This window comes from Linepithema humile, chromosome 8 (genome assembly GCF_040581485.1).
Source record: "Linepithema humile isolate Giens D197 chromosome 8, Lhum_UNIL_v1.0, whole genome shotgun sequence".
Classification (NCBI taxonomy): Eukaryota; Metazoa; Arthropoda; class Insecta; order Hymenoptera; family Formicidae; genus Linepithema; species Linepithema humile.
In genome coordinates this window covers 9,752,954-9,774,665 of record NC_090135.1, presented here as the reverse complement: position 1 = coordinate 9,774,665, position 21,712 = coordinate 9,752,954, and the positions used below count along the sequence as shown (strand labels likewise).

The 21,712-nt window shown below is 43.5% G+C and overlaps 2 long non-coding RNA genes across 2 annotated transcripts; both read left to right on the top strand.

The window, feature by feature from the left end:
* The first annotated feature begins 9,177 nt into the window (after nt 1–9,177).
* On the top strand, nt 9,178–18,271 carry LOC137001399 (uncharacterized). Its single transcript, XR_010891424.1, has 2 exons — nt 9,178–9,672; nt 12,878–18,271. It is a non-coding gene; the product is annotated as an uncharacterized lncRNA (long non-coding RNA).
* An 846-nt stretch (nt 18,272–19,117) lies between these two features.
* Nucleotides 19,118–21,575, top strand: LOC137001398 (uncharacterized). Its single transcript, XR_010891423.1, has 3 exons — nt 19,118–19,805; nt 20,164–20,258; nt 20,336–21,575. It is a non-coding gene; the product is annotated as an uncharacterized lncRNA (long non-coding RNA).
* The last annotated feature ends 137 nt before the right edge of the window (nt 21,576–21,712 follow it).

Below are 21,712 nucleotides of genomic sequence, written 5' to 3'. Positions count from 1 at the left end.
TTTGTATCTATTCATCATTTTTCAGTTTATTCTGCTATTTCATTGTCTTCTTCGTTTAATCTCTAATATTCTAGATTTCCGTCATCGGATCATTATGCTTTTACGAACTTATTCTCTGTTACTCAGCCAGGCGTATCTCTACAAATCCACCTCATCATTAGTGTATGCTAAATTTCCACGCCGCTTTCCACATTCTCTCGCTTAATCTCTCCTCGCCTAGTACATTTTACATGTCGCGTTCGCTGTGCTTTCTCTCTCTCTCTCTCTCTCTCTCCATATGTTTACACGATGCGTCGCGGCCATTTTTATCCCGGCTACGAATTAATCTCCCCGGCCGCTTTGTGCATCCCGAAGCGACGTACGCTCTCGGGGCATCATCCCGCGATCCCGTAAATATAAATAAATGCATTTCCTCCCCCACTCCATCCCGTTCTCCGCTCTCTTCCTCTTCCGCTCGCGGCAATCCATTACTCTTCCCCGGCGCGGGAACTCACGCGTGCGTTCGCGCGCGCGCGTATACCAGCCACTCGAAGAGAACGGGCTAGTACGCACGCACGCACGCACTTACGCACGCACGCACGCACGCACGCACGCACGCCCGCACGCACGCGGGAAAGTGAGTAACCTTGCTGATGACCGACCGGCCGGTGGATGCTGGATGCTGGCACCTCCAAGTCTACCTTCTCTCCGAGAAAGCACCGGCTGCCAGGTGAGGGCGAGGGAGGGATCGATCGATAGGAGGTATCTGGACGCTTTCCGCGAGGGTATATCGATATTGCTCGGCGCTTTGAGGGTCGATGAAAGTGTCAAAGCCGTGAATATGATTGTATCAGCGTAGAAATACATAATGTAGATTATGTAAAAAATTAAGAAACAAGCGAAAGCAAAATTGAAGAAATACTGGATGCTGGAATAAAGATAAATGCATAAGTAAATAAGCGCATTGATATTAATCGCATTGACATAAAAATACACAAACAGACGAGTATATTGTTAATTAAAATACGGTTGAATACAGTTTGACATAATGCAAAACGTAAATATTTAATAAATTGCAGCTGTGTAAAATCAATTTACAAATAACACCGGGCAATTAATATTTGCAATATTAATATTTCGCGAGCAGATCGACGCGAGTCTTCGTGTTATCGGTGGGTCAGCGGAATCGCCGATGGCGAAGTATCGATATTCGATTCTCCGAGTTTCGAAGTATCGGTTGCATCCCCATACCAGACCCGGAGTATTGGGATGACGAGGGGTGGAGATGAGGGCGGAGGGGGGGAGGGGGATGGTACGCCGGACCAGAAACGGCAGCAGCCCTTATTTCTGCGACTCGTCGTCCGGTGCACCCTTCGGGGTGCCAGATCGCATTATCGATCGATGGATGGATGGGACGGGAAAGGGGAAAAGAGCTCGTGCACCGTCCGTGCCCCCTCATCCCGCGCAGTTTGCCGCCCCCCCCCCCTTTCCCTGCTCGGTTTCTCTCTCCCCCTCTCTCTCTTTCCCTTCTCACATCTTCGATCCCTTCTCGCCGCTCTCTTCCGATTCTCTCTTTCTGTCGTTGATGCCGCCGCTCCTTCTTCCTCTTTTCAACTTCCGCGCCTCCTCGGTTTTCGTTATTTAATTAAATCCTCTTACGATGAAAAGGACGAGGATCCTGGCATCGTACGAAGTGCGAGAGAATCGTCGTCGCTACCTCCCGCCTTCCTTTTTACGGGCCACCAGTCAGCACGAAACATTCAGCACGAGAGAGACCGGGAAATGATAATGAAGAACACGTGAGAACGGTGGCGAGGACAGGGGGACAGATGGTGCGCTTTTCGGAAGTGAGAATTAAATCTCTCCCCGCGCGGCAGCAGCGCAATTATCGCGTCTTTAAGATCACGCGCAAGTTCTATTCAGTGAGATCTTAATTATCGAGGTAATTAAAGGGAGAAGATGCTTAAACCGTTGAACCGATAAATGGATAACATTAATTCTAATTTAAGAAATTATCAATTTTTTTTGCGGGAATAAAATTGTTTTAAAAAAAGCGTAAATAATGACAATGAAAATAAAACGTTATAAAATAAAAATTTTAGATTTCTTACAAATTTTATTTTGCTACTGAAAATTGAAGTAAATAATATTATATCGATGTAGATTCACAGATATAAATATGCGAAAGAAAGACCTTAGGGACCTTAGAGTTTAGCCAAATTTTGCATGAGAAAAATAGTTGCATAAATTAATAACTATATACAAATACAAAAATCGTTATATAAGTGAATAAAAAGAGCTTCGTTCCAAGATCGTTGCAGTTCTTCGTTAGTTCGATTCAAGAAACTGGATCGTCGGGCGTAAAAAATCCAACTCGTAATCCTACGTAAGTCTCTAACAGAATCTCAAGGACTACCACGCGTATATTTGCCCCTACTAGGACAGTAGGCACACACAAAGCTCCGCCACCCGTGTATTTTCTTTCCGCTTGACAAAGACTCTGCAACACAATTTGTTACAGGAACTACTGTCATCGTGCAAGAGTCAGTTGTTATTTTTCTCCAGTATGCATTTTATCAAAGCAACAATGTTACTAATATTCAGTTTCCAAAACAAGATATAAATTTACTTTTGTTATATTTTTTACATTTTATTTTATTACGATCTTATGTGTCGCCAATTTTATATTTACTTTATAATTATTTTTATCTGCGTCACTTTTATCTCGATTCCCTAACGACATTACAAATTAATGCGATATTCTTATTTCTTTAAAAATAAAATCGTTCAATTAATTAGTTGAATTAAGGACAATTTAAGTTTATTCTAACTTTTGTATTGCTTTTTAAAAAGTTTTAAATTTATGCTAGGATTCGTCGGTCTCTTCATTAACACTTTTAATAAAATTACGAAACCGAGTTAAAACAACAGTTTACTCAATGAACGAAAGGCGATATTAACGTGAAAGTAGCTACATAAATCAATGATGAAAAAAATACCGCACAATTTCCTCACGCGTCACACAGTCGCGAGGGATGACATCGGGAAGGGGGGGAGGGGGGGGGAGGGACGTCGATCGGGACGCAAGGAATGCGCGCCCCTTAAGAGACGCGCGTTTACGCGCCGCAAAGTGTGACAAACGTTGATTTTCTCGAGTGTTTCTCTTCCCTTTAGAGCTCGGCGATAGAGGCAACGATACCAGCCTCTCTCAACCACCTCTTTCCCTCTTCCCCGTTTCACTTATCCCCACCGGCCGCGGCCGTGGGGTGGCGTGCAGGGGTGGCTGGCCTCCGGCGAGTGAGTGTTCCAGCTGATCCCGAATTTTATCTCCCCGCTGGACCGATCGGCGCGGGGGAGAAGGGGGGGAGGTCGCTGTCCCGATGGAGCTAGACAGTGTGACGCCGCCGTGCAGTCTCGGGAGCGGATTTTCACCCTCGGAACAACACACCCGGGGGTTCGCGCGCCACCGTCACAACCATCCCCCTTCAGATCTGCCCTTCTTCCCCCCCTCCCCCTCCCTAACCCCGCTGTCGCCGCGTGCCCCGCTTCGCCGAGGGTGAGCGCCCCGCCGATCGAACATCGATCTCGATGTAAACGAGACGGGAGAGGATGATGTGATCACAAAAATGTACCGAAAGTTCGCGTGCATCGTGTAAAAAATAATATTGCACGTATAAGTTATTGTATTATATATTTTTTAATATTGCACACTGTGCGCAATCGAGTTTTCATAATCATTTTTGATACTCATATAATTATGTCTCTCTATACGTTTAAAGAATTTTTCGTAAAAAGTTGCTACAAAGTGTTTGCCGATGTAATACTTTTATTTAAATTACTATTACTATTCAATGTTGCGCAGTAAATTATATTAAGCTCCCGGTAACCGTTGCAATCGCGTGATCCGCCTACAATCCGCCGCTTGCACACGAGCTCGCTCACCGGCGCGAGACCGCTAGCGTCATCCTTTTCCGATGCGAGAAGGTTAATAAAAAAAAAAAAAGGGACAAAAAACGAAAAAAAAAAAAAAAAAAGATCACCCGATGGACTTTTATCGATTTCCGACCGAACGTCGGGCCCCCCAAGTGCAGCCTTGACAGTCGGCATCAGCATCGATGGTGGGATGAGTTTGGGGGGGGAAAGAGCGAGGAGGGGAACACGGTGCATGGGAACCACCGAAATTGGAAAGGCAATAAGGGTGTACCGAGGGTGCACCTCCATCGCTTCACGGGGGTTGCCTAGCGACCCCAGCATCCCTCCCTCCTCCTCTTCTCTCTCTCTCTCTCTTTCTCGCTTTCTCCTCCCGCTTTTACCCCTTTACAACCCTTCCCGTCTTCCCACTCTGCTCTCCTCTCGTCTCACCGCTCCCCGCCGCCCTTCCTCGCGTTTCCGTACCGCGGGATACCGATGCTCTCTTTTTTTTCTCTTTTTTTTCATCCTCGCGCGCGTCCCTCCCTCCCGCTCGCCGCGCTTTCTCCGTCGGTTCTTCTTCCGTTTGGCTGTACTCCGGAGAAGCCTCCGGGTCTCATCCCTCCCGGGAACCGATCCCTTCCTCATTCCTCTCTCTCTCTCTCTCTCTCTTTCTCTCTCCCCGCCGCCGCCGCTGCACCTGCACAGCTCGCGAAGCTGTATCCGCTTCCTCCAGCGAGCGTCGCTCATTTTCCGCACCTTTTCGATCCTCCTCCAGCATCCATCCTCCCTCTCTCTTCGCGTCCCGGCGGGAGGGTTCGCGGCTACAGCTCCGGAGGCCGTGGCCCGAATTCTATCGACCCGCCGCACGCCACGCTACGCCACGCCACGCTACGCCACGCCACGACATGACACACGCCTCTATCAACACAGAGAAAGAGAGAGAGAGAGAGAGAGAGAGAGAGAGAGAGGGAGAGAAAGAGAGTGTGAATAAAGAGAGACGAATTCTCGGCTTCATTCAGCCACCCCTTGGAAGACTCGTGCGCGCTCGAAAGATTGCGGCTACGCGCGCACGTGTTGTGGGCCCCGAAACTCGGCCGAAACGTCGTCGTTGACGAAGGAAAGGGAGCGAGTGAAGCACTGCACGGTAAAAATTAACGGGCACTATTTCTCGGTCGCGCTTGATTCGTCCGTCGTAACGTTCCGACGACAAATAGTTGATAAAAACGAATTTTCATAGTTATTTAGATAAAAATGACAACGGTAAAGAATCGAGAACAATAAGAATAGTAGCAGGAAAGATGCCGGAAAAGCGAAAATTAAAATAGAAGTGTAAATCATTAACTGCGATTAGAGTAACGCTGTTTTAACATTTTTCAATTTCTTATGCAGTTGGTATTTATGCAAAAATAATGACCGAAAGAAAGAAAAAAAAACAATACAGCTACTGCAAATGTCGACAAATTGATTTATACATGATATCCATTTGTAGACATTATTTATTTAATTTTTATTTACATACTTTAATATAAAAACCTCACCGTTTTGTTTATTTTCCATTTATCACAAGACCTATCAAATATTACTTTTAATTAAAATCATACACATGACGACTGAATGATTTATAACATAGGACGTTTGTTGCCATAAAAAGTATCCAATCTTGGCGTGTGTTGTACGAATGACAGTTGGAAAATCGGCGAAAATGACAAATCGAAAAATGTTAGAAAATGTCATATCTATCGTTTTATCGCGATTTAAAAATCGGAAACAGGTCAAACGGGGTGTCCCGAGGGAGCGGCGGGCTCGAAATAGGAAGTCGATGTATCCTGAGCGAGAGTTTCGTCGAGTTTCGACTAGATGGAAATAAATAATCCCGCGACAGGCGGCCGGGATGTATAAAAATCCAGCCGTCGACGCGTCTCCCTCGCGGAGGGCACAGAGGGACGATCGGACGGGAGGTTTGGGGAATCGGGGAAAACCCCGGGACGATTCTCTCTCCCTCTGCGGGACCGGCAATCGTCACACGTCCGCCGAGAGCGGTCCGATAGCGGCCCCCGGGCAATTTAATTCAGACGTAAAAAATAATCCCTTTGATTCCCGATGCTCCCGCGCGCGCGCGCAAGCCGGCGGCTGGAAGTCCGCCAAGCGTCACGGAAACTTCCCTTTGTGACGGCTACGAGCCCCGCGCTTTTGTGCCGCCGACAACAGTGTTTCGATTCAATCCGCCGCGAGTCCGCGGGTTATTACACACGGTGGCCCAGACCTATTTTTTAATTGCAAATTGGGAAACGCGACGCGACTGCTCGTCGCGACGTCGAGGAACTCGCGGTACTTCGATTAACTCGCTCGCAGAATTATAATTATTATGATACGTCTGTTATATTTTTATTATATATTTTCGTCTCTATTATGATACTAAACGAACACGTTTAGATTTACGTCATATTTATTTCTGGAGACTGCAAATCTATTTATTTATATGATGCGACACTCATCTCTATCTAATTATAAGATTTTATTCCAGAATTATATTGCAAAAAAGATTTAAAAGTTTTACTGTCGCAAAAATATGAAACTGTGAAACATAATTTCACAAACGATACTTTGCGATTATTTGTTTCGCATACTTGTGTACTTGAATAATTTAACATCTTCTTTTATGCAGTTTATTTCCACATAATAATGACGTAATCAATTTTTTTCAAGAAGTATTTTGGTAGCATTCTTTTTATAGCCGCGCCGACTATCACGGACTGTCCTCCGCTTTCGTTGACCGAGCATCGTTGTCTCTGTTCCTCCTCTCGTCCTTAGAACTCGCAAATCCCGTCGGCTCTCCGCAGGAGCCACAGGGATTCCGGCTGTCTAACAGCAGGTGGCTATTAGAGCCGAGCTCGTCCTCGTCGTCCAAGGACTTTTACGGTCCCCGAGGTCGTTCTACCGGCGGGATTCGATTTTCTCGACTCGCGTCCCGGGACGTCTCCTCACGACGAGATCGAGATAATCCTGCTGATCGCGGCTCATCTCATATCGACAGGGTAAAGTGCGTCGCAGGACGATACGTTTATTAGGCCGCGCTTGAAAGCTTTGCAGCACGTTATAGCTCAAAAATTATAGGATTTGGGAAGTTTTTGAAATCTTTCTCATAACAATTTCTAATTTGCACAAATTTTTGCAATTATTTGCATAATAATAATACTGGTTTAACGCTTGTAAAAAATTTCGTTTAATTTAAAAATAAGTCTTTAGTTTAATAATTTTGATTACTCGTATTCTCGCACGAGCAACATCGATCGCGCGCTTTTTTTATTCTCATACGAAAACGCGAATGGAGTTATTTGTGAAGGAATTTACGAGAAATAATCCCGTGCGCGGAAAAATCGGGAATATTTTCTACGTCGCGACACGGCCAGGGCTTATAATCCCGCTGGATAAAGTTGCCGGCAGGAACTTTCCACTTCGTTCCCCGACAGGAAAAGAACTTCGTACTCGAAGGGTCCTGAGGAAATTAGGAAAGGTGAGTGAAGATGATTATCAGATCAAAGTAGGCAATCAATGATATTGATCAGACATATTTCATAAAAGTAGGAACGAAATCTGTAGCACGAATTAAACAGGATTAAACAAGTAATAAAAATAATATTATATAAAATTACTATTTCGAATGTATTGTAAAATAATAAAAATTTAGAAATTTGAAGCTTGAGCTACGTTATGCTTTGTTTATTTATAATCAATTTTATGAATATGTAATATAATCGAAAGGAATGAATCTTGTATTGTGCGCGTAAGAAAAAGTTTTTGGTACAAATTATAATTTAAAGTTTCAATTTTTTTAAATATACTTTTATTTATTTATTTATATTTTACATATACTTTGAATAAAAGATAGCTATAGCTATCATTTATTCAAAGTTTTAGCTTCATTTTGCTTTATTCAGATTCTTCTGTATAAGTTTTATATTGTAATTTTCAAGTTGATGCATGATTTAATATTCAGGTATTAATGCTTTCTTCGTCTATTTAATAATAACTTTTTATTGATATTTGTACAATCATTTACATCCACGTTTTTAGCAGAACAATTAAACACTTTTTCCGATATTGATTTTGTGGAAATGTTTGGAAGGACAAAACATGCTTAACTAGAATTTTGCTGTCATCTTAACTGCTCATTCATCGTTCAGAATTCCATCGTTCAGAATCCTTTTTCCTCCCGGCACGATTGCACTCTCTCGCACGATTTTCCGGAAGTAAACCTGATGACCGTAAGCGGAAAGCACCCACACGCGTGCGAAATTTGAAGGATGACCGAAAGGAAGATGGACTGTGCGCAGGACCTCCGTTCTCCGGGTTACACGAAGAGGACCGAGTTGAGCGAGGTACCGAGGGGAGGGTTGAGGAGGGAGGAAGAAATCCTCGCGGGAAGACAAAGCGAGATCGCGAAGCGCGGTGGCGCACGTTACCCCGCCGATCGAGAGGGTTGCGCGCGAGAATGACGGTGAAATGGGAGTGGCAGGAGGTTGAAGAGAGAAAAACGGATGCGAGAGGGGCGGAGGGGGCGCGAAGAATTAGGAAGGAAGGAAAGGTGCCCGATCTCTCCTCCCCCGTTGAAGGTTGCTCGTTGGGAGGAAGAAGAGGAGGAGGAGGAGGAGGTCGTACGCCCTTGAACGAAGACGGGGTAACCTGACCCTACGACGTACGTTGTTCCTCCCCCTGACCCCCCTGCGTTTCCACGCCGCGCCTCACCCCCGAGTCCAGACGAGCGACCGGCGCTCTCCGGAGAGAGAGAGAGTGTGCTACGGCGATGACGATGACGGCGGTGCCTTGATTTTCTGGGTGACGCTTGCGCCTTGGAGGATCACAACCTTCCGCTCCCTCCCCCCACGCTCCTCTCCTCCTCGTCCACCCTCTTCCGTCTCGCTATCTCCGAAGTCTCGGCTCCGTCCATTCCGTCGGAGGGTGGAAAATGCGCGCCAGGGGTGGCAGAGACGCGCGTTTCGGGGGCGGCAGTCGTATCGGGAGATTTGCGCTCCCTCCCTCGTCCTTCGAACTCGGCGGGGTTCGAGGGAGACAAGAGAGAAGGGTTGTGTATATACGTATGTATCGCGCGCGCAGGGGTGGAAACGCCCGGGCGCGGTGGGGCGACGAGAGCGCTGGACGACGGTGGCGGCGGCGGCGGCGGCGGTGGCGGCGGCGGCGGCGGCGGCGGCGGCGGCGGCGGCAGCAGCAGCAGCAGCAACGGCCGCGAGGGGGCCCGGGGATCCTTGGGGCAGGCCGGGGCGGCGGGTGGGCGCAAGGGGGTTGATACGACCGAGGGGCAGGGCTAGGCGGGCGAAGACGGAGAGGGCGCAGTGGTCCCGCGACCATCAAACCAACAACACCGTCCTCTCTGCGCCCGCCGTCGGTTCGACCCGGCGAAAGCGGCGGCACACCGACCGGACCGACCGGACCGACCCCTACTTCCTCCTCTTCTTCTTCTTCTTCTCTTCTCGCGCCCGCCACCGACGTTGACGCCGACGCCGACGACACGCCGCTCGCTCTCTCAGCCGGCAGCGACTACGACGACGACGACGACGACGACAGCGAGCGTCGTCGACCTCGCCGAGTGACAAATCGCCGGTTTGACGTTCCGCCGCCGTTATCCCGCGGAACGGATCTCTGTGGACAGACGAGTCCCTCGCGATCCTCGCGATCTTGCCGCTCGCAGCCGCGAAGAGAGAAACAGCGCGAAAGGAAAACAATGACGAGGAATCGGCTGAGCGAACTGGAAGCGGTCTTCAGGTAACGTCAGTAACACATATGTGATCCTGATCCTGAAAATCCTTTCCAGCTTTCTCATTTCACTCTTTGTATTTCCGTTTTTCGTTCTTCGATTCTTCCGGCCGTTCCGGTTTAATTAATTAGCGAGCTTCCGATCGTTCGATCGGGCGCTTTAAATTAGCATCGATCGCAGCTTCTCAAATTGATTTATCGATCGCGATGCATTTTGCTGCTTAATTTAATCTCGAGTGATTTGTTTTGGGTTTCATGCACGATTTTTTTCCCAAAAAGTGTCATTATTGTGTCTTTGTTAATTAAGTCTTTATTTTTATCACTTTATTATTATGTTTTTTTATTTATATTTATTTGTAATACTGAATGTTTATCACAATGGACTGCTTGACATAATTTTTTTTCGGAATTGGTGATTTTTTGCATGTGAATCCTGATTGTGATGATAATTTGACACTTCCTCTCGACCTTTCAAGGTACTTACACTTCTTTTCAGCAGTGATAACTAATTAATTGGTGTCATAATCAATGATTAATCAGGAAATAGGAATCGGACTTTTCACTCATTTCAAATTTTATTTATATATTCTTACCACGCTTTTTTTTTATTATTTTAATAAACAATTACATATATTTCGACATATTAAAAGGTTTATAAGTTCCGAAATTTTATTGGATTTTTTGGTATCGAAATCAATCGGTGATTGTTTATGGGAATTGCAAATAAAAAATTGGGCATTTTTTTATTTATGCTTTCAATTAAACATTTTTGTTTTTATTTGATTTATTAATTTTATTCTTTGACACTCCCGCCGGAAATTTCAACGGCGGATTAATGACGTATAATCATATAATTTCGCGACTCGAGATTTCTATCAATCGAACAATCTTCCACTCGTTCCGACCAGACTTTCGACCGCGATATCTACCGGGTGGCGGGCCCGTTATCGCCTCTTATCAGATGCACGCACGTGGGCGTCATTTTCTTTATTGTTCCCCGATTCTTTCGTCGGGCTACCAACATTCGTAATCGTTCACACAAACTCGCGAGCACTTTGAGAAAATAGATTTCGCCGCTCTTCGATTCGAGTGTCGCTTATCTGAAAGGAGGCATCCGAAGGAATTTCGATTTATTGATTCTTAATTAAAAGATTTTCATCGTGGAAGAACCGACATATGGTTCACGAATTTCGATAAAAGGCGCACCGCGCGCGCACTCAAATCGCCATATGTCATCGTAAGACTGAAACTATTACGATCCGCGGAATTATTCACCCGGGAAGGGCAGCGCCCTTACGTGATTACACCCTTCGCCACCTTCCCTTACATCTCTCAATATTCCGAAAGAGACCGGAAATTAGAATGGATTCCCCGACGTTAGAGATATCAATTCTCTTGCGGCAGCAGATATTAATTAATTAAATTTTATTTAAACTCGTTAAACTTAAAATTGCAGTTGCATTTATAATCAAAAAGTAAGCGATTAACAATTCGAGGACGCATCCTCGGATCTCGGATTGCGAAAGTGGAAGCAGGAAGGACGATCGCCGACGTTCCGCGACGGTCGCATCCTCCTCGCGCTCCCTCGGCGTGTTCCTCCCGGCGTGTCCCGCGTTCGCGATTTTCGTGACACCCGGTACGCAAGGTGTTCCCCTCTATTCCGCGTAAGTACATTATGGTGTGTACTGTTGTTTTATCAGTAGTGCAGGATCGCCATGGCTACGAAGTATGAATAAGCCGTAGCCGGCACGTCGCCGTTGCTGCTACTACCTCGCGCGCCTAATTACCATTTTCGTAATTTTCTGTCACGAAACTGACTTCGCGGTGAGCCGGTGCCTGAAAATCGGTCCTCGATCGCGATCGCGCGCCGATCCTTCACGTAGGCCCCTCGAACTTCCGCCCTCGGCCTCTTCGCCGTTCGAGAATCAGGTTCGTTTGTGTGGTTTACCGAAAATATTCTCCGAATTGAAAATAATTTATGGTTGCACTTGTTTCAACTGTAATTATTTCCTCCAAGTATCTATTATCCTAATTAGCTTAAACGTACGACGAATTAGTGAGTTATATTAACTTTAAAATTTTATTCGATGTACTAAATTGTACTTAATTTTTTATGCAAAACACTTAATTAAACTCTTTGGTGTAAATTATAAATTTTTAGCATACTGGAATTGAAAATAATAAAGCAATTATTATTATTATTTACTTTCAGAAATTGTTTCGCGAGTTTAGCAAGTTTTCTACTTTTTACAATAAATTTTGCTTTTATATATTCGTTGATTTTTTAAAATTCTTTTATCAATTTAGATAAACAGTTACGAATTAGACAATCAATGTACGAAATAAAGTACAGAAGTAAAATAGAATACGGTAAAATAAAACGCGCCTTTGCCTTGAAAAAATATCCTGATAGGAGATGTTTTCGCCTAACGTTTTACTTCTGCCGACGACGATATCGATAAACGTTTAATCGATCCTCGGGCTAGGCAGGATTCCATCGTCCTCGCGGAGGCGCGACTAATTGCGCGAGGAGCAGTTTCGACGACTGAAGCGAATGCTGCCGCTCGGCAACTTTATCGAACTGTCAATATGTGATCAGCTGACGCGCTCGCTCGCACACGAGCGGGATTCGCTATTTATAGCGTTTCACACGCAGCGGACAACCGCAATCGACGCGAAAGCTCGACATCTTCCTACTCGCCGTTGCAACATTTTTTTAGTGCATCCAAAAGAAAATTATTTAATATTAAATTTATATAAAAATTTCAAGTATAATTTTTTTCCAAACAATTAAAAAAATTTGGCTCGACTTCTCGTAGTTCAACTTTTTTTTAAATTACAAGCCACATGATTTTAAAGGAAAGGATTCTCGTAGTTGAAAGATGACAGTCGAAAGTTTGAGAACTTCGATTTCAGAGTTCATAGTTGAGATACAGTTCAGAAACGAAGAAGTTCGGCTTGACGAGCAAAGATTGGGCAGAAAACATTAAGGAAACATTGAAAGTTGAGAAGTTTGCTGACGGCTAGCGTCGGCTAAATGAATGTAGCGTCCTGGCCATCACGAAGGACATCGTCGCTGACCTAGGATTATAAAGCTGTCGTGGGTGGCCCATATTATCCTTCTCTCTCTCTCTCTTTCTCTCTCTCTCTCTCTCTCTCTCTCACTCTCTTTCTCTCGTCGTGAACGTGTGAAGAGAGCGTTCGTTTGTTCCAGATACCAGGTGGAGCCATGCGGTTCGTCGGCCTGGTACCGGGCCTCCCATGAATGGAGGAGGGCTTGCCAGGATCGATGGGAGGGCGTGCTGCTCGCAGGGGAGGATTGGTATAATCGTGACGTTTCCAACCCTACCTGAGCAAGGGTGCTGCACGTGCTTGCTTACGTCACGAGGACGAACGATCGCAGGACGCGGGCCATTCAGGTATCGCCTCTCCCGGAAAAAAAAAAAAAAAAAAAAAAAAAGAGAACGAAGAATCGAACCGAGGAACCGACGGCACAGACGGACGAAGGACAAGGCAATTTCACGGTAAGAAAGACTGATATGCTTGTCGAAAATCGAAGGTGACACGATTGTTTGATCGCGTGTAGAATGATAATTATCATTATTGTTGGATCGAAGACGACACGAATATTTTATCGCGTATAAAATGGTAATCATAGCTCCGAAATTTTATTTATTGACGATCAAGTATCCGTCTCACAAATGTTGCTTTTGCAACTGCCGACGAATCGAAGTTTTTACTTTAAAAATTTGTATGCGTATAAAGTAGTTAAACGTAATTATATTCGAATGATATTTTGCTGCTAAAAAAAAAAAACAATTCGCAAATATGAGATGAATTGCGAAAAATGTTAAACGTGACAGCTTCTATAAATAAGAATTAATGCCCCACGGATTTAGTACGTAAACACGCGATTTTATATTTATAAATCTCGCATTAATCTTCGTGAAACTATCGGAAAGTCGTGCGAAAGCAAAGAAACATGTATCTCGATCGTGTCAACGTCGTTCTTGCCCGTCGACTTTACAGCGCTTATAATTAGCTTCATACCGCCACGCCCGATTACACACCCTCCTGCCCTTTTGCACATCCCTTGTCTTCTGACTCTTCGAAAACTTCAGAGACAATCGCCGACGATTAAATCACTCTGGCTAAATTAACATCTTTATTGAAATCGCAAAACTTTCCTCGCGTCAACACGCTGCGGAATAAACACGTGACAGCGGAAAATCAAAGTTTCTTTCGGTTCTTAATTTGCTTTTCATTTAGCGACAACGATAAATGGTAAACGCTGCTGAATTATTTTATCATCAGATCATAAATCATCTGGACGAAAATTGATTTGTACATAAAATTTTTCGACTTGTTTCCACAAAATCTGTCTTTTCGCACAATAATGTAAACAAAAGTTCCACCAATTGTTGCTTCGCAAAATAAATTTCAACGAGATACAAAATTAATTATAGAAAATAATGCTTTTTTTCTCTGACGCACATATTGTCCGATTATCTCGAGCTGACTGAAAAGTTAACAAACGATGTATCCTTTGCCTGCGTGCCCCTCTTAGTCCGAGAACTTTTCCCCGATAATAGGGCATCGCCCTACGTCGCGCAGATGTCACACGACAGGGGCATTTAAATATCTTTCTATTAAATTCCTGGCCGCCTCACGAGTATGTCCCTTTGCTCGCGAGGGTCGCATTTAAACCCCCTCCCACTCTCTCTCTCTCTCTCTCTCTTTTGGAAGTAACCCTGACCCACACAGCTACGGCCGACCGGGTACCCAGCCCTTGGAGGGAATGCCCTATTGTGCCACGGAGACCAAGCTACTTCCCACCCTTCCGCTCGCCGCGCGATTCCTTCGCAATGGATATGAATTAGCCGTCGGCGCTCGGAGTAAATGTAGCCGCCAGTCACTATCCCCCCCCCCTTCCCGCCCCCGGATTCACCCTCCAACGTGCGCCTTTTAAAACGAGAAAAATTTCCCTCTGAAGTGGAGAAAGTAACGCGACTACTTTTTGTCTCCCCCAATTTTTTCTATGTTCTAACAAAAGGGAAAGAATTGACACAGCGTTGAAATTTCGATGAGACACACTGGAAAATATTTATAAAAGAAGATTATTCTTCGCGGAATTTACTTTAATGATTCTGAATCTTTTACGAGCTTTCGTCCTGGCGGGTTTCTGTAAAAATTGTGTATTTAATTAACTGTGCGTATTAAAAGAAGTAAATTGCTTTGGTGTGTTAAAATTAGCGTTTTATGTATCACTTGTTTAATATCCTATTTATTTACGTAAAAAATTTAATATTAGTTTTAGCGTAAAAGCTAATAGCATACAAAATACGTAATTCGTTTAATTAATTTCGCGTCTCGATTCTTGTTTATAATTCTAGATTCTCCGAGAATAATTTTCCATGGGAAAACTAATGAGTTAAAAAATAGAAATAAAAACACATAGTGTACGCGAAGCAAAGCAGTAAATTGTATTGATAAACTACGCTAGATGTAGGCAAAAAACGAGGAAGGGTTATCGCGTCAATAAATCGGGTTCAACGGCCGAGAAAAAGAACATGAGAATGATTTCACCTCGATATCCTGCGAAACTATCAATCAGGATCACCGCCGACACCGCTCGCACCATCCCATATGCTCGTCTCTCGCTCCAGCACGAAAAGTGCGTAAGGACTCCGCTTGACGGAAGGGCGCGGGGGGTGGATTTCTCGATTATGCGAATATCTACGGAACACAATGGGACCCTAACGTCAGCTGCTCCCGCCGTTTCCCTTGCTCTTCGATCGACTCGTGCATCCCCCTTCTCCCGCGAAATAAGCAATAAGTTACGTTAGCACTGTGTGACGAACCGTCCACTCCCCTCCACTGATCCCCCTGTTCATCGCGCGCGCGATGCACCCCCCTTCTCCCGCAGGGCACGCGCGGGGTGAACGTCCCATAGTGCAGTTTCGGCGTTCATCATGCTCGCTTCGAGAGTCTGTGCGATGTACGTGGTGTCTCGAAAGTAACGCGATCGTCGACGGTGACTTTACAAAGATTGTTTTCTCTTTTTTTTTTTTCATGCCGGTGCAAAAAAAAATTTATAATTTTTTTTTTTCCATTGCAAGCAATCAAAATTTGAAAGCTGTTGAGCGGAGGTTCTATTCTTCGAATAGTTTGCAGTGAATTTTTGCTACTCTGAATTTTCGCGAGGATAATTAATATGCGATATTTGTCGTCAATAAATGCACTCCGCGAGAAAACCTTATTATTTCGTAAAAAGAAACAAGTTATAATTATTTACAGTGTAAAACATTTATCTCAGCCTTTGACATGTGATTCTACTTTTGTGTCTGTGTCACTGAATAATTTGCAGGAGAAATATAAATATTTTTCTATTGTTTAAATAAGTGTGCGTTAAATGTAAGTGAAATGAGAAATCATTGTGCTAATTGATTATCAATTAAAAAATTTTTTTTACAAAAACAGTGATTTGCCTTGGAAATATGTAAAAAGATATTTTCTCTAGTTATCGAGAGAGTTGACAGAATTGACGAGATAAAAATGCTTTCAGCGAAGAATCGGGGATTGAAAATAGAAATGCCATTGACAGTGCTAAAGTGTGCTTTCCAGGATCACGCAGTATCACGACATCTGGAGCTTGCAGTGAGTTTTAGTGAGATTTGGCGGCCGATATTCAACGGGATCTCAAGAGACAATTACGGAAGAAGTGTGAGTCTGTGCTCCTTGCGTTCACTGCGGGCTTCCATGTGCCAACTTTTCAAAATTCATAAGGCACGCGGTGAATGCCAAGAGCGGACCAAACTCAACGATCTCCATCGATCGAGCGTCCATTTAAAATTCATCAAGGTGATCCCTCAGGAGCCGCGAGCTTCGCGTCCGATTTTCGTTACGCAAGGTCAGTAGTGAGAGTCAACGATGCTCTCTCCGTTTCTGCTTCTCTGCAAATTAGAGGCGTAAATTTGATAGATGATTCTTCCGTTATCTGGCTTTTCTCTGAATTAATTAATCAAACATATTCTTCAAACTATAGTTTGTATTTTAGTATCGAAATTTTTCGACAGTTTAAAATATTTATAAATATTTTATCTTAATAAAACGACGTTTTCCAGTTTTGCCGTACCATCGTTGTCTTTACCTACTGAAATTGCTTTGATCCCAGAATCTACAAAGTGTGATGTTATCCTTTGTTTAAATAATATTTTTAACTTCTCTAACTATAAATAATCTTTTTTATAACATTTTTACAATGTCAGTAGGAAATTCTTATGCATTAATCAAACATTGTTATTATAATATTACTTTTATGATGTTTCTCTTCTTATATAATATTTGCAAAGACTCCACATTAATAAACTAAATTTCACAAAAGGATTAAACAATCTTACGCACATTATTTCATTAACAGAAAGATCTCTTTAAACGATCTAAAGCCTTTCACTCATTGACGCAAAGCACTAATATTCCTGTTCGATTAGGAACCGAAGAAATGAATTTGTCGAGCATCAAGAATTAGGTTTAGGCTGGATTCCTGATTTTCTCCCGTCAGGCGCGTCAAGTGTCGAGGTAAAAAAAGAAAGGGAGGGAGTAGAATAGCCGACACGGTACATGGTGGAAAGCGAGCGTCCCTCGATGGACGGGGGTTGCCGAGGTCGGGTTTAAAGGCGAAAAGCCCCTAAATGGAAATCGGGGGAATTCCCGGGGGCGTAGAGGACGCGGAGGAACGGCTGTCGGTTGTATCGACCGAGACGAAAGGGCGGCGAAGGGAGAGATGCCGGTGGCCACGGCGGTGGGGATGCTGCGCGGTTTAAGGGTGGACGCACGTTGCCTGGCAACCTACCCGCAGCATCCCTCCTGGACCACCGCCGCCGCCGCCGCTGCCGCCGCCGCTGCCGCTGCCGCCACCACCGTCGCCATCGACGACTTCTACGATCATTGTTGTCGTTGTTGCACGTCCGCCATTATTCAGGATCGATAATCACGCCCCGACGTCTCGCTCTCTCGATTCGTCGTGATTTCCGTCAAATGTATGTGTATGTGAGTGTGTGCGCGTATGTGTATTTTTTCCAGGAGAATCCTGGAATCCACCAATCTGGATCAATATCGGAAGCTGGAAATTGCGCAGTTGAGAGGAATTCTAGAAGTCGGTATTGCGAAATTTTATGAAAAACGAGAGGAACAAGTTTAGAAGTGAATTCTATGTTTAAACAGAATCTTAAGATTTTAAGGATATATAAATTGTAAAATGTAACAATTAAGGAAGAGATTTCAAACAGGAGATCCAAAAATCATGTAGAAATCAATATTCTGAAAAAATCTTTAAAAAACTGGAATTTTGAGAATTTTAAAGTTTCAAGGGAGATCTCTTGCAAATATATTTTTCAAAGAGATTTAACAAATTCGAAAATTCTAAATTTCTAAAGATAAGTGAGTTAATAATTAAGGATTATTCGCAATAATGTCCACTCAAAAGAAAATGTATAATATTGTAAATATTACGTAAAAAATTAGAGTGACGCTAAAAAGAAAGCTCTATAAACTATATTATAAATTATTATTAGAACATAATGAGAAATAAAGTGTATGCGTGAAATGATTTGTTGCGAGTCCTTTCTTCCTAGCACAAGTCCTGAAACTATTATTTTTGTTATTATAATTCAAACATTTATGAATTGTGAAAATGTCAAATCATTTTTCCTTTAATTGAACAAACTGTGTGTGAATAATAAAAAGTTTTTAATTTGCATTTTATTAATACGATAATAATTTTTTATTGAATATTAATTACAGCAAAAATGACGCAATTTTAAGCTTGTTAATTAATTTTTTAGAAGATTCAATAGTCAAAAACCAAATAAAAACTTACGTCATTATTCTTTATCGTTGAAAGTCTAATTTAGACGCTTTTGAACTCGTCATAATTGGATGATATAACGTTAAATTCTTTTGTTAACACGTTCATTCGTCTTAATAAAAATTATACCTGTAGCTATTCATCTCTTTCTATTCAGTTTTGCCCGACGAAGACTTAAGAAACTAGCTAAATGGCAGAGAGATTGATCGCCGTATGAAAACTAATGTGATCCTTTATTCCTCCTTTCAGTATTATTCTCTTATGATTTATGAAAAAGGACAAAATTACATCGAAGATGAATCTGCATCTGTCAACATAAATCATGCAAAATTCTCTTATCGCTTTCATGAAAAAGAACTGCGTAATTATTTCACAAGTAGACAGGAATATTAATTATACATGAGATATTGCGTAAACTTTCCACAAAGAGTTGCAATCCGCAAATATCCCGGGAACTTTCGATAATGATAATTATTTTGCCACCTGTTGCAAGCTACATAATCAGCGAATCCGAAATTAAAAAACAAAACAGAACTCCTGTAAACATCGGAAACAAATAAAGATCCACGTTAAATGCAGGCGCACGATAAATATACAATTTTTAATTTATTCCGAACAATTTTGCTTCAACTCAAACTTTACTTTTATTTAATTATCATTTCACCGTTGTCAACAAATTAGTAAAAAGAATGCAAAAATAATGAAAAATAGCGCAAAGTTTGCTACGGAAACTTTGGTAAAATTAATTGTCATCTGATTACCGTTCGCTTTATGCGTCACCTGTTGCCCCGAAATTGGCAGCGATCTCGCCGCGCTATTCGCCGGAAATCGCCATTCGTTTCTGCGTGTCTGATCCGCTCGTGCTTCTCGCTCGTCGAAGGTAAAAGTAAAACGGGCTACCATTTCTCCCGGCTGTCTAAACGCCGCGAATCTCCTCGCCCCATCGACCCGCCAAAGTGTAGGCGCAACAAAGAAATTCAGATGAAGGTCACTTTGCCAATAGGAAGAGAGTCTCGAAGAGGGGGACGAGGGGGATCCGTGCACGCGAAACGCTGGGAGGGAGGTGAGTTTTCACCCCGCGCAACCCTCCTCCGGGCTTGTATCGGGGCCGAAAGGGGAGGAAAACCTGACTTCCATTCAAGCGATGTGTTCTTAGGCGACCTCGGCCGATCGCAATCGCTGTCGATTGGCTGTTAACGCGATTATTAACCCTTTGATCGTGCCGATTCTGACGGCAGGGCGGCTGGCGAGAGCCTGCAAGCGCCGTTTTCCAAAGGTTTGCAAATATTTTTCTCTTAATAATTATTTGCTTGGAAAGATATGTATTAGGATAAATTGTGTCGTGCGACAATTTAAAGCAAATTTAATTACTTTCATATTGTTTGACCGAAATTTCTCTCGTGGAATATCAGTTTTTATGAAGTTTTCTAAAATTCGAAAATTTGTCTTCATTAAATTTGCATCTAACAATTCTTTTTAAATTTGAAATAAGATCAAAATTATGGAACACATTAAAGAAATTCAAATAAGAGTAACAATGCATTAAATCAAGATTCTCACATTATATTGCACGACTACAAATAGAAGGGGCAAGAATGTAATGAATAATGGCAGTATTATCGTGCGTTTCGAAGGAAACAGCTTCCATTTGCGCACAGTTGGTTTAATTGGACCTCGGACGAATCTACGCGACATCGCGAAGCGAAAGAAATTCTTCAAAGAGGAAAAGGTGAGGGCAAAAGTACGGAAAGAAGGCGGGCTGCACTTTATGAAATTGCAACGAGTATAATCACATATTTTCTTCAGGGTTGCGTAGCAGTTTAATTCGAACGACCGTATATTTGCTCGAGAAGGACGATTAAATAAATGGGAGTAAGTAAAAACGAGAAAGAAAGTACAAAGGGAAAGAGCAAATAGAGAGAAACAAGCTGGAGTAAATGAATAATAGAAATAAGTAGCCTCGAAAATTAAACAAAGAGCAGCGAGTGGTAGATAAAAATTGGAGAGAGACGCAAAGTGTAATTGATAAAAACTAATGACTTCTCAAATTACAAATTACATGGATTAAGTAATTGCAAATTGATCAGCTCTTCCGCGAAAATGCGTAATTCTGCGAAAACATGAAACACCTGACTAAGGAAACTCCGCGGAGACCGGAGAAAGAGACGGAGAAGTTCCGGGCGGGAGGGGCGGAGAGGGAACGGTAAACAGAGAGAAATAATCATTCGCTTCTTCGCGGGGGCGACTGCATCGGATGTTCTGGAGCGAGGAGCATCGCGCGGCGTTGTAAAATTATACAATGAGAAATACGTTTCCACGCGTAATAATCGGGCGAGCAACGTAATCGGAGAGGGATGACGGTCGAGCGAGGGAGAGAGAGAGAGAGAGAGAGAGAGAAGGGGAAAGAGATGATGGAGAGAGCGGCGGGGACGGCAGCGGCGAGATACGGGGTGAGATCAATACGGGGTCGCTAGGCAACGAGCCTCCGGCGATCTCGGTCCGGGTAGACAGGGTGCCGCCGCTTCGTAGCCACCCCGCCAACCCCCTCTGGCTTGAACTCCCCCCCCCCCTCGCCTCACCGCGCTCGCCCGCTCCGAAAGCGCCACATCCCACATAATAAATACCGGCAACTGTGCAACGCAGGATAAACGCGAAAGGAGAAGCACCGGCGAAAATGGCGCTCGACGACGACGACGACGACGACGACGACGACGACGACGACGACGGCGACGACGACGGCGACGACGACGGCGGAAAAGGGAGATCGACGAGAATTCGACGAGAATTCCCGAGTTTAATTAACGAAAGAGGCAGCCGCGTGAGGCAGAGGCTCCATTCGCGTTCCGCGACGTCGTCTTTGTAGAGATCTCTTCTTCGAATAGCAGTCTGACGAACGTTGATGCTACTTACGCAGTAATTTGTGTGGCAAATTTGATTTGCTTTCGTTTACGCAGAATTCTGATAACGATGGTATTTTGATTTCGTGGAAATGGTATTTATTATTGTAAAATACGTCCTAGAAGTAAATGCTTATTAAAAGTAAAAATATTAATGTATTAATTTTCATTGCGCTATGACGAATGTATTATAGATATTTCATTTGTTCCGAGGATGACGAAGGTTGATGCTGTTTATGGACCATTACTGCATATTTCTTTTTACTTGCTTGAAATCCTGTAAATA